The following is a 14,884-nucleotide window of genomic DNA, read 5'->3' as shown; positions in this document are numbered from 1 at the left end:
TCAAATACTTCTTGGTATTGCCAAATCTAACTACCAATTCCTATACTTTATTATGGAATAAATAGCTATGTGTTGAATGACGCTGTTTTTGAAAATTGGAATACTATAACCTCCAGACTCATCTGAAATTGATAACATAACCTTACCTTACGGCGGGGCTTTCCGTATGACGAAAAGCTTACTCAAGTCTTTTTCTCAAAAGCAACTAACAAAAGAGAGAAGAATCTTTAATTACAGATTAGGCTGCTCATGAGGGGTCATTGAGAATGTGTTTGGGATTTTGGTTGCCAGATTTGGTGTACTGCAAAAGCCAATAAATGTAAATCTTGTCAGAATTAAGTTGGTAGTACACTCCTTCCGACTGTTTGGATTCTGAGGATCGTGAAACTGAGGAAGTGATTGGAGGATTCCAAAATTCCCCACTTATCAACCTCCAACGATTAAAGCGAGGGAGCCCAGAACGTGCATTTATAGAGAGAGAAATGGAATGGTAAGATAAATTTGTATAACAATAAAAATATATTATTGAACGAGACATCATCAATTGACATTTAACTCTGATGATCCTTGTCCGATTAAGTCGACTCGCACCTTCTAGTGGTAGCCCTGGATAACCATGAGATAACGTCCCAGCGAACACTCTAATACAAAGACCGCTGAACCTGGCAAGAGGTGTAAATTGCACCCACCCATGTTCAATGGAAGAATATGGTGGAACATATACCCCAAGTGACAGACCAGTCGTACTGGAAAATCCACTTTCTCAGGAGATCGATCCGTCGATCGTCGATTTGAGGAGACTCTGTTATTGCATTTGATCGAACTTTTCAGTAGGATCAAAAACGTAACCTAAACAACAACAAAAATATCACCAACACCAAAGGAAGAAAAATCTAAAACTATTATATAAAACCAACTAGTACTGTAGTGAAAACACTTCAAGAAATAGAAAATGAGGAACTGCGCGAAAAGCTCAATAAACTGTAGACACTTACATTACAACTTAGTTCGCAAATTAAAGAACTACAACAGGAAAACCAAATCCTCAAGAAAACAACTTAGGCTAGTTCACTCCCAGTGAAGTGCCGCAGCCTTAGTTTAAATGAACCGAAAGGATACCAGATGAAGAAGTCCGGTCCGACATTAAGTTCAATAAATTCTCAATAAAAATGTTTTCAGCTCTGGCCAAGCTCTGGTCAATAAGGCGGATTTGCGCTCAATATAGTTCGTAGTTATGTTGTGTTCTGCGGATTATATAAAGGAGCACTTAACATCTGCAAACCGCTTCGGCCACGCTGCTCCCCGGGCAGAGGTGAGGCAGCGTCTGACGATTTGCCTCTGCCCTGGTAAGGAACCGTGAAGCCATCATCGCCTGACAGTTTTTAATGGCAAAGAAACCGTAATAAACCCTAAACTTTCTGACAAAGAAGCTAAAGGCCTTAATTAACAAATATTGAAACGAGCACTTCAGTAGATATGTCTCAAATCTTACAGAACAAAGAGACACAGGTTACTCTCTGTGGAAGGTCGCAAAAGATTTAAAAAGACCCAGACTACAAATTCCATCTATTAAACAGGAAAACGGGCAATGGGTTCCTGCTGCACAGGATAAGGCAAATCTGTTCGCAAAGCATCTAGGAGGTGCTTCCAATTTCTAGATACAGAGCGTTTACATGCTTAACCCCAGTCAGAAAAGTGGATCATTCGTTAATACGCCGTGTAAAACTAAATGAGCGGAGGGCATAAATTAAAACAGATGTGCCATCTAATAAAGCTCCTGGCTATAAAAGTACCAGAAAAGGGTCTAATAAAATTATTACAAATAATTAATACAGCTTTCAGATGAAAATACGTCACTCGACAATGGGAGGTAGCTGAAGTTATAATGGTTCCCAAACCAGGGAAGGAGCCATGTAGAGTGAAATGGTGTCGACAAATATTGCTACTCCCTACTACAGTCAAGCTATTTAAAAGGCTTCTCCTTAACAAATTGAAGTAAATTATTGTGCATGAACCAACAGGTTCACAGAATCATGAATCCGATCCGAAACGCAATGGAAAAAAATCAGGTGTGTCCAGCCATTTTTCTCGATGTCGCCCAGGCATTTAATAAGGTGTGGCATCAATGACTGTTGAATTAAACGCATTGTCCTCCCAGAAGAATTTTGCAATATATTAAAATCGTATGTATTAGAGCGCCTATTTAAAGTGAAATGCGAAGGATCCTACTCTGAACTGAAAAAAATTCTAGCTGGTGTACCGCACTGCGTGTCTTGGGCCCAACACCGTTTCTCCTGCACACCAATCATATACCTTGCCATAAAGAAGCCAAAGTAGCGACATTTTCGGACGACACTACTATTCTTACCACGGGCAAAGTTACGGAAAAAGCAAAGGTAAAGTTAAAAGCAGCTAATGACAATATTGTGGAATGGACCAAGAAATGGAAAATAAAATTAAACGTCCGCAAATCAACGTACATTAACTTCACAAACAAAAAATTGATTCCAGCCAAAGTCATAATGAACGGATAGGAAGTGCCACAGGCCAGTGAGGTCAAAAAGTGAGGTATGACACTCGCTGGTAAGCTTAGCTGGAAAAGACACATCCTAGGAGAGATGGACGAGATAAATGCCAGATATAGACAGATGTACAGATGGCTATTGGGGAGAAATTCTCAGCTAACAATCGACAACAAGCTGCTAATTTATAAGTATATCCTAAGGCCCATTATCCAGCTCTGGGGTGTGCCAAAGAATCAAACCGGAAGATAATACAAAAGTTCCAATAAAAAGTGCTTAGAAGCATAGTAGACGATCCCTGGTTCATTCGTAATGATGACCTTCATAGGGACCTGAAAGAACATTTAGTTAGTGGAGTAATTGGGTGGAGGTGGAAATCTTAAAAAGACGCTGCCGCGCCAGATTGCAGAAGTGTTTGGGATTCTAACCCACTAAAATCACCCCCACTTCTCCGCTCATATCCCACCATGAAATATTACTTCGGGAGGATGGCTCTGGGTTACATTAGCATATCTTAGTCACACGTCCGTCTCGCTTTCCGGGTTCGTTCCAGTTCCTGCAGCTTTTCCTGTATAGCAGTTACTGTTGCGTTAATCGCATTCCAATTTGGTGTCCAGTTGCCCCTTGAAGCTCAACTTGGCATCGATCATTACCCCCAGGGATCTAATTATCGGTTTTGAAACGACCTCGTGATTACCAACCCGGATTTTGGCAGTGTTGTTTTTCCTGCGGTTGGTAATAAGGACCGCCAGGTCCAGTTTCACTATTTGAAGCATAAATGGTTTCACTTGCATCAGTTCCACATTCTGGTGGTATTTCGCAACTATTATCACTGCCAGGTTGTTGGCAAACCCAATCGATGTTGCCTCCCTTTGTACGCGAAGGCCGAACACTCCGTCATACATTATGTTCCACAGCAGGGCGCCCAGTGCGGAGCCTTAGAGAACACCTGCTGCTACAACATATTCCTTCGGCCTATCGTCCGCCTCGCATCAAGGAAGTTTCTCTGAGCCAAATAACTAGGGCCAGTTTAGCCTGGCTGCCATTCATCCAGCCGCATTTGGCCGAGTTAAAGACATTCCCGATATCCAGCGTCACCACCGCCAGATCTACGATGGTTCCAATGGCGTCGACCGCGGACCTCGCTTTGCGAAACCCTTGCCCCCGCGCCGATAGTAGATAGTGGTAGAACCAACCTCTGCCTTTTCTACTGGGCGGGAAACACTCCTTCCAACATGCACGATTCAAATATGCTTATGAACCAGGCGGGTCTGATTTAAGCAGCCAACTTCGAAAATAGCGGCATACTTTCTCCGACAGCCGATTTCTGGCTTCGTTTGGCAAAGCCTCCTCGCTCGTAGACACCTTGCCCTCAATAGCCAATTCCTCAGCGACCTGGATCACAGGATCTTTCCTCAATAAAAATGAAACTCAAATATGCAAAGCAAATTGCTGGATGGGAAAAATTCAAACGAAGCTTAGTGATAGGTGGTTTTGGTAGGTAAAAATCCCACACTCTCAGGAATGGTGACAAAAATATCATCAATTGACATGTACTTTTACTTACTTCTATGTTGTACTTGAAAAGGCTGGGCTGGGGTTTCTTGATCAACTAAAAGCAACAAATGGTCAGTGCCAGCTCGGCTTGACTTAGACCCCATGACTTTTTGTGCCCCTTTCGAAATGCGAAAATCGAATTTTTTTTACAATTAACTCCCGGCTTGTCGAAGCGTGTGTCTGGATGGCTCAAGTGGTTAGAGCGCTGGGCTGTCGTAGCGGAAGGTCGCGGTTCAAATCTCTGGTGGCAGAGGGATTTGTTATAGTGACTGGATGTCGGATACCAGTCGACTCAGCTGTGAATGAGTACCTTTGTGAAATCAGGATAATAATCTTAGGCGAGCGCAATGCTTATCACATTGCCTCCTACAGTGTACTATAGTGTACCGTAACGGTGTTGAATGAAGTGCTCTAAGACCTTGATCCAATATGGATTGTTGCGCCAACGATCATTATTATTATTGTCGGAGCGTTAATTTCCTTTACTTTAGCAACAAGGGTGTGTTATGTTGATATAATTTTCCTGGCCGCTCTCGAGGTTTGGATTCCAATTTGAAATTTCAAATTTGGGTTTTCAGGCATTGGCCACGGGAGGGAACGTTGTGGCTACCATCCTCTGCTGGCTGGGAAATTGGTTTCTTGGAGGAAAAGAGGAGGAAGAGAAAAAGAAAAAGAAAACACATGTTGAGCTGAATGCGGTCGTGCCACCCACCTTGTATCGGGCCACTGACTTTGAATATTAGCCAAACCAAATTCAAATATCGAAGTATTCTGCAGAGTACAAAGGTGGCTACAAGGTGTCATTCCTACGGAGAAGTATCATTATTTTTGTGCCCATATAATTTTTGAATAGAATTTCGTATTTTTTTTTGTATAACTTTAACTTTGAATCGAACCTCAAAAGGTTCTTCTAACCTAAAGAAGTCAACGTAAAATCCACCTTGAAAGGATATAAATGTTATTGCGGTTATAAGACCTCAATTGGAGTTAGAACTGATAACAGTTCATGGATTGACGTATATTGCTTTTAATAAACTAAAACAGCTGAGATGAATCATCGATGTTCATGTTTAAAAGTAAATTATTAAGATCATAATCACGACAGTGATAGAATTAGATGGAATGGAAATAATAAAAAAAGAAAGTACATATATTTTCGGGAGACCTAGGCGTCGTTTGGTTTGGGCGAACCAACTTAACGAATTTATCGTCCACACCTATTACCGTGTCACGAACTTGGTACGGAATCCACCACGGTACAAACACCAACTCCATGACCCGTTAAAAACAGGCAACAAATTTTCCACGAAGTTCCACTTCCAACTTCCGGTAAGTTGATGATTGAACAAAGGAGTAACACGAATACTCCACCTGTAAGGCACTCCATGAACTCAGTAATCAGGAGAAGTTTAGTGATTGGGGTTGTCGATCCAATTTATAATGAGGCTTTGATCACATTCCAGGTCGGATTCGCAGAATATGCTGAGATTCTCCCAGACGCTAGGCCAAGGATCCCAAAACTAAAGTTTACTTCGTTAACTGCGAACATCATTGCTGCCGTTGACAGAATTTTGGCTGATTGTTTGGTTAGCGAGATTACTGCGACAGAGGTTCGTCACCATAGTCGACAACTTGGAGTGAATAACAGAGGTACTAGTAGGAGGAATTTACCGTTCTGGGTGTTTCGACTCAACAAAAGGTCCGAAAAGTTGAGAAAGGAGATTGTGTCATGCAAGCACTTCTTGGAAATCCATCACCAAGAGTGCACAGATGTGTTGCGAACCATCTGTCTAATTATATGCCAATCGAAGAAATCCTCGAGGTTCTGAAGCAGGAACTGGCGCGTTCAGCGAAAGACAGACAACACCTTGCTCGTCCAAAACCAATGGGGATTCTATAAAAATCTCACTAGCTCAGGACGTGAATCTAACCTCGATCTGGATCAGGCAGAAGACGTCTGGAGAAGTATTTGGAGTGAATTTAGCCGTTGCCATTTAGAAGCAGCGTGGCTTACATACCTTATGCGTTCATGCGAGGCCCTTCCCGCAATAACCATGTCTAACGTAACTGAAGCTGACATAGAAGTAGCCCTTGGAAAGGTAGGTAATTGGAAGACGCCAAGAGTTGACAAGATTCACAACTTCTGGCTGAAGCGGCTCAAGGCACTCACAGGGTGTTGACAAATTATTTGAATCAGATGATTGTCGATCTTAAATTATAACACTTCCACAATTTTTCACCAAGGGTATAACTTTTCTCATCCCCAAGGAACAGGGTGCCTCTTGCCCTTCAAAATGTCGACCAATTACTTGTCTTTCTACCATTTTCAAGGTCTTCACTTCAGTTCTGTGCGCGAACATGTCAAAACATCTTGATGTTCATAAATTGATAGCTGAGGAGCAAAAATGATACGCAAAAGGCTCCCGAGGCTACAAAGAACAGCTTATAATCGATACGGTAGCTGTAAAGCAGGTTGTCCACCAAAGACGAAATATCTTGACAGCCTACATCGATTATAAATCAGTCTTTGACTCCATATCGCATTCGTGGTTACTACAAGTATTACGCTTGTACAAAATCAACTCGAATGTGGTTCTTCTCCTGAGAACAGTGATGAAGAATTGCAGCACGAAGCTATCGGTATTCTCACAAATATCCGGACAGATACCAATCAGGCGTGGCATCCTCCAAGGCGACTCTCTAAGCCGGCTGTGGATTTGTTTGGCTTTGAATCCACTAACCCAACTTCGCTCCTTGCTGGACATCACCATCCAGTTCATGCAGTTGGGATGGGTGAAATGTCGCATAAAAACAATTGTTCGGGGAAAACACACCGATAACGAAGGATAGAGCCGAAATAACATCCGAATTGAGAGTATGAATTCGCCGGGGGAATTTGAACGGCGTCTGGATCTTGTCCTGCACTGAGCTGTTCGGGAGCAATAAGATCATGGCAATCAACACCTTCGCCATTCCCGCTCTTCTATATACTTTCGGAATGATACGGATTTAGAATCTGTAAATAGACGGATAAGGGTAGTTCTTAGAAACAACAACATGCACAATAGAGCTGCCGAAAAATTGAGGATCACTATCCCAAGTCATCAGGGAGGAAGGGTTACTTGATTTGAAAATATTGTACTACAATCAAGTGCATTCTCTTCGCGAGGTTTTCTTCGAGAAACAATCCTCAAGCCAAATTCATCAGGCTACCATCATGGCAGATAATAAATTACCTCCTTTGAACTTGCGAAGCAGAAAATGGGATCCCATGTCGAATGTTACTTCAGTCCAACAGAAGGTCGAAATGTGGAAAGAGAAGTCCATTCACCGAGGTCATATATCGAAGTCTCCAACAAATGGTTGATTAATGGTGTACTTTTCTATAAGACCGAAGCATTCCTAACTTCAATTCAGGATGCTTCGCTCCGAACAAAAAATTACATACGGTACATCCTTCATGGGTACTCAATCACCAACTCCAGTTCTAGGTGATGTAACTGTGAAGAGGAGACCATCCAGTACATAACATCTACTTGCAGGATGTTGAGTAGCAGCGAGTATATCAATCGTCATAACTCCGTCTGCAAGATTCTCCATCAAAATCTTGCGTTGAAGTATAACTTAGTGGCAACCTACCATCCTTACTATTAGGTTGTTGCATATGAAATGGCCGATTTGGCAACCAAGTGAAGTTAGTTGCGATTTTGCTGTATCAAACCACCACCAATTGGCGCTGTTCGTGTCGGATAATGAAGTATAAATACTCCTACATTTAATCAAGGAGTTTTCAGCTTTGACCATTGTTGCGATGACAGTGAATGAAAAGGAAAAAAGGATGGAAAAGAGCCAAAAACGTATACTTTTTGTGTATGAGTTCAAACTCGGTCATAAAGCAGCGGAGGCGACCAGGAACATTAACAGCGTCTTTGGACCTGATACGGTAAGCGAACGAAGCTATAGTTCGAAAAATTCCGGTCAGGCGACGTAAGCCTTCAAAGTGAGCTACATGGACATCCAGGACCATCGATTGATAACGACGAGCTGCATGTGCTAGGCGAATCCGACACACGTCAGTCAGTGAGAGATATTGCAGAGAAACTGGGCGTACACTATTCGACAGTTTCCCGGCACTTGCAACAACTTGGAAAGGTGAAAAGGATCGACAAATGGATACCGCAAGCCCTTATGTATCAAAACATGGCGCTTCGAATGGACATTGCAGTTCTTTACTCTCCCGCAACAGAAGCAACCCCTTTTTGCACCGAATAGTGACATGTGATGAAAAGTGGGCATTATACGACAATCGTCGTCGATCAGTGCAATGGCTAGATGCTGATGAGCCACCGAAACATATGCCGAAACCGAGCCTCCATCCGAAGAAGGTAATGATGACTGTTTGGTGGTCTACAGCTGGAGTTATCCACTATTCTTTTTTGGTACCTGGAGAAACGATAAATGCACAGAAATACTGCGCCCAATTCGAGGAAATGCACCAAAAATTGAGTATTCAACGGCCGAGATTGGTCAACAGAGATGATGTGATACTCCGTCACGGCAATGCACGAGCTCATGTATCCAGAACAACGGTTCAGAAGTTGAACGAATTGCAGTATGAGACTCTACCTCATCCACCATATTCACCGGACCTTTCGTCAATCGATTACCACTTTTCTAAGCATTTGGATCATTTTTTGGCGAAAAACAATTTAGGAACGAAGAGGCTGTCAGAATTGCCTTCGACGAATTTATCAACACCCGAGAGTTGGACTGCCATACAAGCTCTTGAATCTCGTTGAGAGAAGTGTTTTGAATCGACTGGCACCTACTTTGATCAAATAAATAAATTTTTGTAGGCTTTAAATTTTAGTACTAAAACGGCCATTTCATTTGCAATAACCTAATATAATTCTATTCCGCAGAGAATCATGGAAAATGATCGGATCAAACTACGGTTGGGTCACACTATTGCCACCGACCACAGTGTTAATCACAATAGACCCGATCTAGTTCTGCTTCTCAAGGAAGAACGAGCGTGCTTCATAATCAATGTAGCCGTACCGTTGGGCCGGACCACTGTTGAAAAACAGCAAGAAAAAATCCGAAATTACGGCCCTTTGGCGGACGATATGAAGCAGACTTGGAGACTACAAAATATCGAATATAAGCGATTAGTCTCGGAAAATTTACATAAAGCGCTGAAAACGCTCGACCTTAGGGCTGGACTATACATGGAGATGCAAAAAGCGGTTATCCTTGCAACCTGTGCTATAGTCCAAAGAGTCCTGTCCGGTAACAATCTGACCTAATGGGCTTCTATCTCGATTCGTACTGTCTTCAATCTAAAATCTATGTCTCTGTTGTGTGTGTGTTTATACCCATAGCATAGGATGCAGCAAAATATTTTCGCATGGTCGCACATACTTTGCGTTGAAATGCATCATCGCTGTGATGCGGACCTTTGGATGTTGCCTTCAGCCTATCCTTATGCTGGTCGCCCCTCAGTCCGGTTGGCCGTGAAGAGGGTCCATTGGCTTTTTTAACTATATATATATAAGAGCTGAATGAAAATCACTGAAGGTCTTGATTATATACTGTCCATTATTAATAATTCAACATATAGATATATAAGGTCTTTTATCGATGTTTTCCGTGTTACTACACTTTATTACATTCGATTCTGACTCATTTCAAATTTTCTGTGAGAAACATGTTGATTGTTTATTGATTTATTATTATAAATAACTTCAATATATTTTTGTAGAATAGGATAAGAAGACATAAAATACTCAAAACGAATACGATTAAATAAAATTTATAAAAGAATGAAACAAAAAAAAACACAGGAACCGATATCATAAAGAAGACAAAAATATCCGGATCCACTTAATGCAATAGTGCTTAAGTTTCCGCATGTAAATAAGAACAAAACATGAACAACGGGTTCAATCAAACTCCGAAGTAGATACCATTTATTATTCAATCATACGTCACATTGAATTGTTACACGTTATAATTTAGCTGCAGCTCTTTCTGTTGACAGTTATTGCTATGATATTGTATTCTTGATAATTATGAATTGAAGTACAGTATGCAAAATTCGTATTCGTACACCCATTTTTTTACCTATTATTTGTTATTTTTAAGTCAAATATAACATTAAGAGATAAATAAATTGTATATTATTATAGCAAATGAAGAGGTTAATTCATGTACATAATAACAAGTATAAAATATATTTTAAACTTAATAATAAAAACAGTAATTCATATAAAACTCAAAACAAAATTCATATTCGTACACCTACAGACTTCAAAAAATGTGCTAGAAATATAGTTTTAGTACTTCGTGGGAAATCCTTTTTGTTTTATTATTGCTCTAAGCCTATTTGGCATTGATTGAACTAATTTTTGGGTTAAGTTCGGTGAAATATTTTGCCATTCGGTCTGCAAGGCAGTTTTCAGGTCTTCTTTATTCCTAATACTGTAATTTTTTAGATTCTTCTTGAAAATAGACCATAAATTTTCTATTGGGTTAACGTCAGGACTCTGTGGAGGCGTGTTTAAACACTTTCGACAATTGTAGAGTAGCCAAAGCCGCGTGTGAAGTGCCGTATGCTTCGGATCATTGTCCTGTTGAAATATATACTTCCTACGAATTCCTAAATTTTGTGCACTCTGATGTAAATTAGTTTTAAGAATTTGCACATACTGCTTCGCGTTCATTACTCCATCAATAAAATGCAAGTTTCCAACACCAGAAGCTACAAAACATCCCCAAATCATCAACGAACCACCTCCATGCTTAAATGTAGGAAGCATGTTTTTTGGATATAGCCTCGTATTTTTTTCTCGCCATATACGAACCCGTCCGTCCGACAACTTTAGATTAATTTTGCACTCGTATGAAAAAATTACTCGTTTCCAATAACGAAAATCCTTGTTTAGATATCTTTTTGCAAAGTTTAACCGTTTTTAAGGTTTTGTGTAAACACAAAACCTTATTAAAATCGGTTTACCGTCTGTCTGTCTGTCTGTCTGTCTGTCTGTCTGTCTGTCCGTCTGTCTGTCTGTCTGTCTGTCTGTCTGTCTGTCCGTCACACGCATTTTTCTCGGAAACGGTTATAGCGATTGACACCAAATTTGGTAGAAAGATGGGAACTATGAACGCTCACGCATACAGTGAGTTACATCCTTTTACGTCAAATTTAAGGGGGGGTCCCCATACATGCAAAAGGGGGGTGTAAATTTTTTTTGCATCAAATATACTCATGTGGGGTATCAAATTAAAGGTCTCGATTAGTACTTTTCGAAGCCGGTCTTAGTTTTGACATTTGTTGGAAAGGTGGGGAGTGCGGGGGGTTGAAAGTGACCATTCCTTTAAGGAGGCCATTCTCAGAAACTACCAAACCGAAAAATCTGAAAAAAATCAGGAGGCTGCCACTATATGGTGCCTGGGCTCCGAAATACCTTTCATACTGATATCTGTACAAATAAAGTTAATAATAGTATATTACCATGATTTTTAGTAATTGGCTACAAAACCCCCCTTAAGTTCCTGTTAGCACCATTAAATTTCGCAATAATATAGGGTATAACATAAAGCATGATCTCACCAAGTTTGGTCGAAATAGCACTATTACTAACAAAGTTATAATACGTCAAAGTTGTCGCTTCCTTGCAAATTCAAGACTATGAATGTCGATATCATCCGAAAGTGGATATTCTCACATAATATATGCATTTATTACGTGCTACGTACTAAGAAATACACAAAACCTTTCGTACCTGAAGCGCCCAGCTTCCGGTTTCCCGACTTGTTTTCTATTGCATTATTGATAAATGGCTTAGAAGCGGGAGTCCGGCTCTGTATACCGAATCTACGCAAATAATTCCGAACACTTTGGGGTGTAATTTTAATTTGGAACTGGTTTTGCAAAAGTCCTGCTAATTTCACTGCACTTATCGTGTTATCCTGTCGAACAACACGCCGAACAAAGGATTGGTGTCTCCTTGACAAAATTAATCTGTTTCCATTTCTTTTTTTCTTCTCGATTCTACCAGACGAATTGTAAATCTTTACTACAGATTGAATTGTCGAGTGACTCCTATGCATAATTTTTGCAATTTGTCTCAAGGATTTACCATCCTTGTATAGCTGTATCACTATCTTACGATCACTGTTCGAAAATTCACTACCTTTTCGACTCATTTGGAAAATTTGTTAAAGAATTAACTCTTTATTTGTAATTCCTAAAACACTTTAGCTCGAACTGTCAACCACACTTTTTCAAGAATTTACCGTTAGAATTTTACAGTGCAAAATGATTAATATCGTACAGGGATTGAGTTCAAGCCGCTAGTCGGGGTGTACGAATACGCATTTTGCTTCGATTGAATTTGGAAATTGTTCTCTTCGGACAAACGGATGTAAATAAAATTTAAGATTAATGTTCTATAACAACTACATACATATTTATGTAAAAAATTGTTATATAAGATTGAACGAATTTTCTATCATTTCTCAGAAATAACCCAAAAACCCGCAAAATATAGGGTGTACGAATACGAATTTTGCATACTGTATGTTGCTTTTGCTCTAACCCTCTTCCGGGGAGCGTCCGTCGGTCTTCTAGATAGTTAACGGTTAACCCACCCCACCCCCTTTTTTTTTAAGTGGCCACCATATCATCTGCCCTCCATGGAAAGGAATTAAGCCGAGGGCCAGTCGTCGCGTAGATGTCAGAATCGGCTCAGAGCTGATCCTTCCCCATCCATCCCGCGAAAGAGGCTTTTGTGATTTCTCTTATTAGGCCGTTTAGCAGTTTAGCTCCTTTGCGATTGAAATCTTCGGTGGTATCAATCCACCTCGAAACTTCACGTCTCTGTTAGAGTAGTTTACCCCGGGTGGGTTTAGTTTTGTTGACTCCTGAGTCAAGGCACATGATAAAATTTATGTGTTCTGGCAGGGAGATAATATGTGAGAACCAACAACCCCGGCCTACATTTCGTCGAACTGCTGAGGCAGGCCCTGTCTGAAATGGAGCGATGGCGTAAGTCAGGACGCCAGACAGCTTTTAAAGATATCGAATTGGTGGACCTCGGCACAAAACCAGGGTGTCTGAAGTTCCTTATTAAGGCAGGCCTAGACCGGATACCGGTTGTTGCGCCGTTGATGATGACGGCAAACCTGTTAGGGAAGTTTGGTTGGTTGACAGCCTTGGTGACCATGTTGGTACCATGTTGATGCAACGTCATAACATTTATTTCTTTTCCATTTATTGTAGTAGTTTTCACTTTCTTGTGTGCAAAACAATTCAATAAATTCCAGAAGAAAATCTTTTGACAACATATATAAATTCAAAGCAAATAATTTCCGTCCCGTGGATAAACTTAACTCAAACGTTCCGATTTACCCCCAATTCAATACACTTTCGAATTTTACTTCCCTTCACTTCATCGGACAGCAAATCAATAAGAATTGCTCCAATTCTTCAGTCGGACTGATCACTCTAAACTGAAGGATAATTTTGCTACATCTCATCCGTTTATCGTTTCAATTTGAACTGATCAGTTAGAACTGAAGACCGAACTGATAATCTATGGAACCTTTTAATATTTCACAAAAATATAAAAGTTAAGCGAGCTTATCAATTTTTAATCGCATCTGTTCTTTCTGCAATAGCAAAATATCCTTCAGGAGTAATGTCCGGAATATTTTTAATAATTCTCTTAAGGAGATTAAAACATATTTGCAATGCAGAATCAAGAAGGCCAATCGGGTAGCATTGTCAGAAAAAGCTCTTCCCTTCTAATGTATCTAGTGGGGTCCCATTTATGTTGTATCTAATTCCTCCGTAATCCAGCCACCGTCGTTGTTCAGAAGAAAATAAGGAATTTAAGGGCAAATAACCTATACACATGCACATATTTTATAAATTTATTTCCATAACCAAATAACCTAGAAACGAGACATTCATGCATATTCCAAACGGCACAGTCGTTTCATTTATCGAGGAAGGCAAATATGCATTTCGTTTTTTTATGTTGAGCGATTTTCCGTTCCATTTTCACAACGTCCTTATGGACTTTTTCGCAAGCAGGAAAAACAACACAAGGAACGGAATTCCAACTAATATTTTGCATTTTATCGACCGCAAGAAACTTGGGGCAAGTTTTTTCCCATTCAGTCGATCTTAGTGGAACAAGTGTGTATATGTACGTGAATACTTATTGCTCGGAATTAAGATTTCCTCCTTGCAGAATATGCGCAGAGGAAAAGGATATTGGGATTCGGAAAAGTCAAAAGTAGGGAGAGTAACGGTGCGCCTGGACTTTTTTCTCCTCAAAATTACTCCGAAAGTAATTTGAATAAAGAAAAACCTGAAAAATGGAATGAAAGGTAGCGCGAAGGAAACTAGGAAATACATGATAGGGAGGACATGCGTAATACCCTCTCCTTAGATGTGTACGTTTAGCTTGAGCCGAACGTCCATGTTTGATGGCGTGGTTTCCGTACAAACACAAAGAGGGGAAGCTATAAATACAAGCGAAACATATGTGTGAGATCTGGTTTTTCGTGGTGATGCATGTGTGAGAAAATTGTGGTCCATGAGCACAGCATCCGAGTTCTAACCAATAAGTATCAGTGAACTAGGCGGGTGGTTTCTTATTGGTTGGCAGTTTACGCTGAACACGCCTCTGAGTATTGCTGGGATCTCGTTAGTGGCATGAGAAACATGAGCTACGGCTGTTAGGTGGAAGCAAGGTAGTCGAGCAGGTATGGGACTAGGTAGTGTGACTTGT

The sequence above is a fragment of the Hermetia illucens genome, chromosome 5 (genome assembly GCF_905115235.1).
Source record: "Hermetia illucens chromosome 5, iHerIll2.2.curated.20191125, whole genome shotgun sequence".
Classification (NCBI taxonomy): domain Eukaryota; kingdom Metazoa; phylum Arthropoda; class Insecta; order Diptera; family Stratiomyidae; genus Hermetia; species Hermetia illucens.
Note: the sequence above shows the minus strand (reverse complement) of the source record.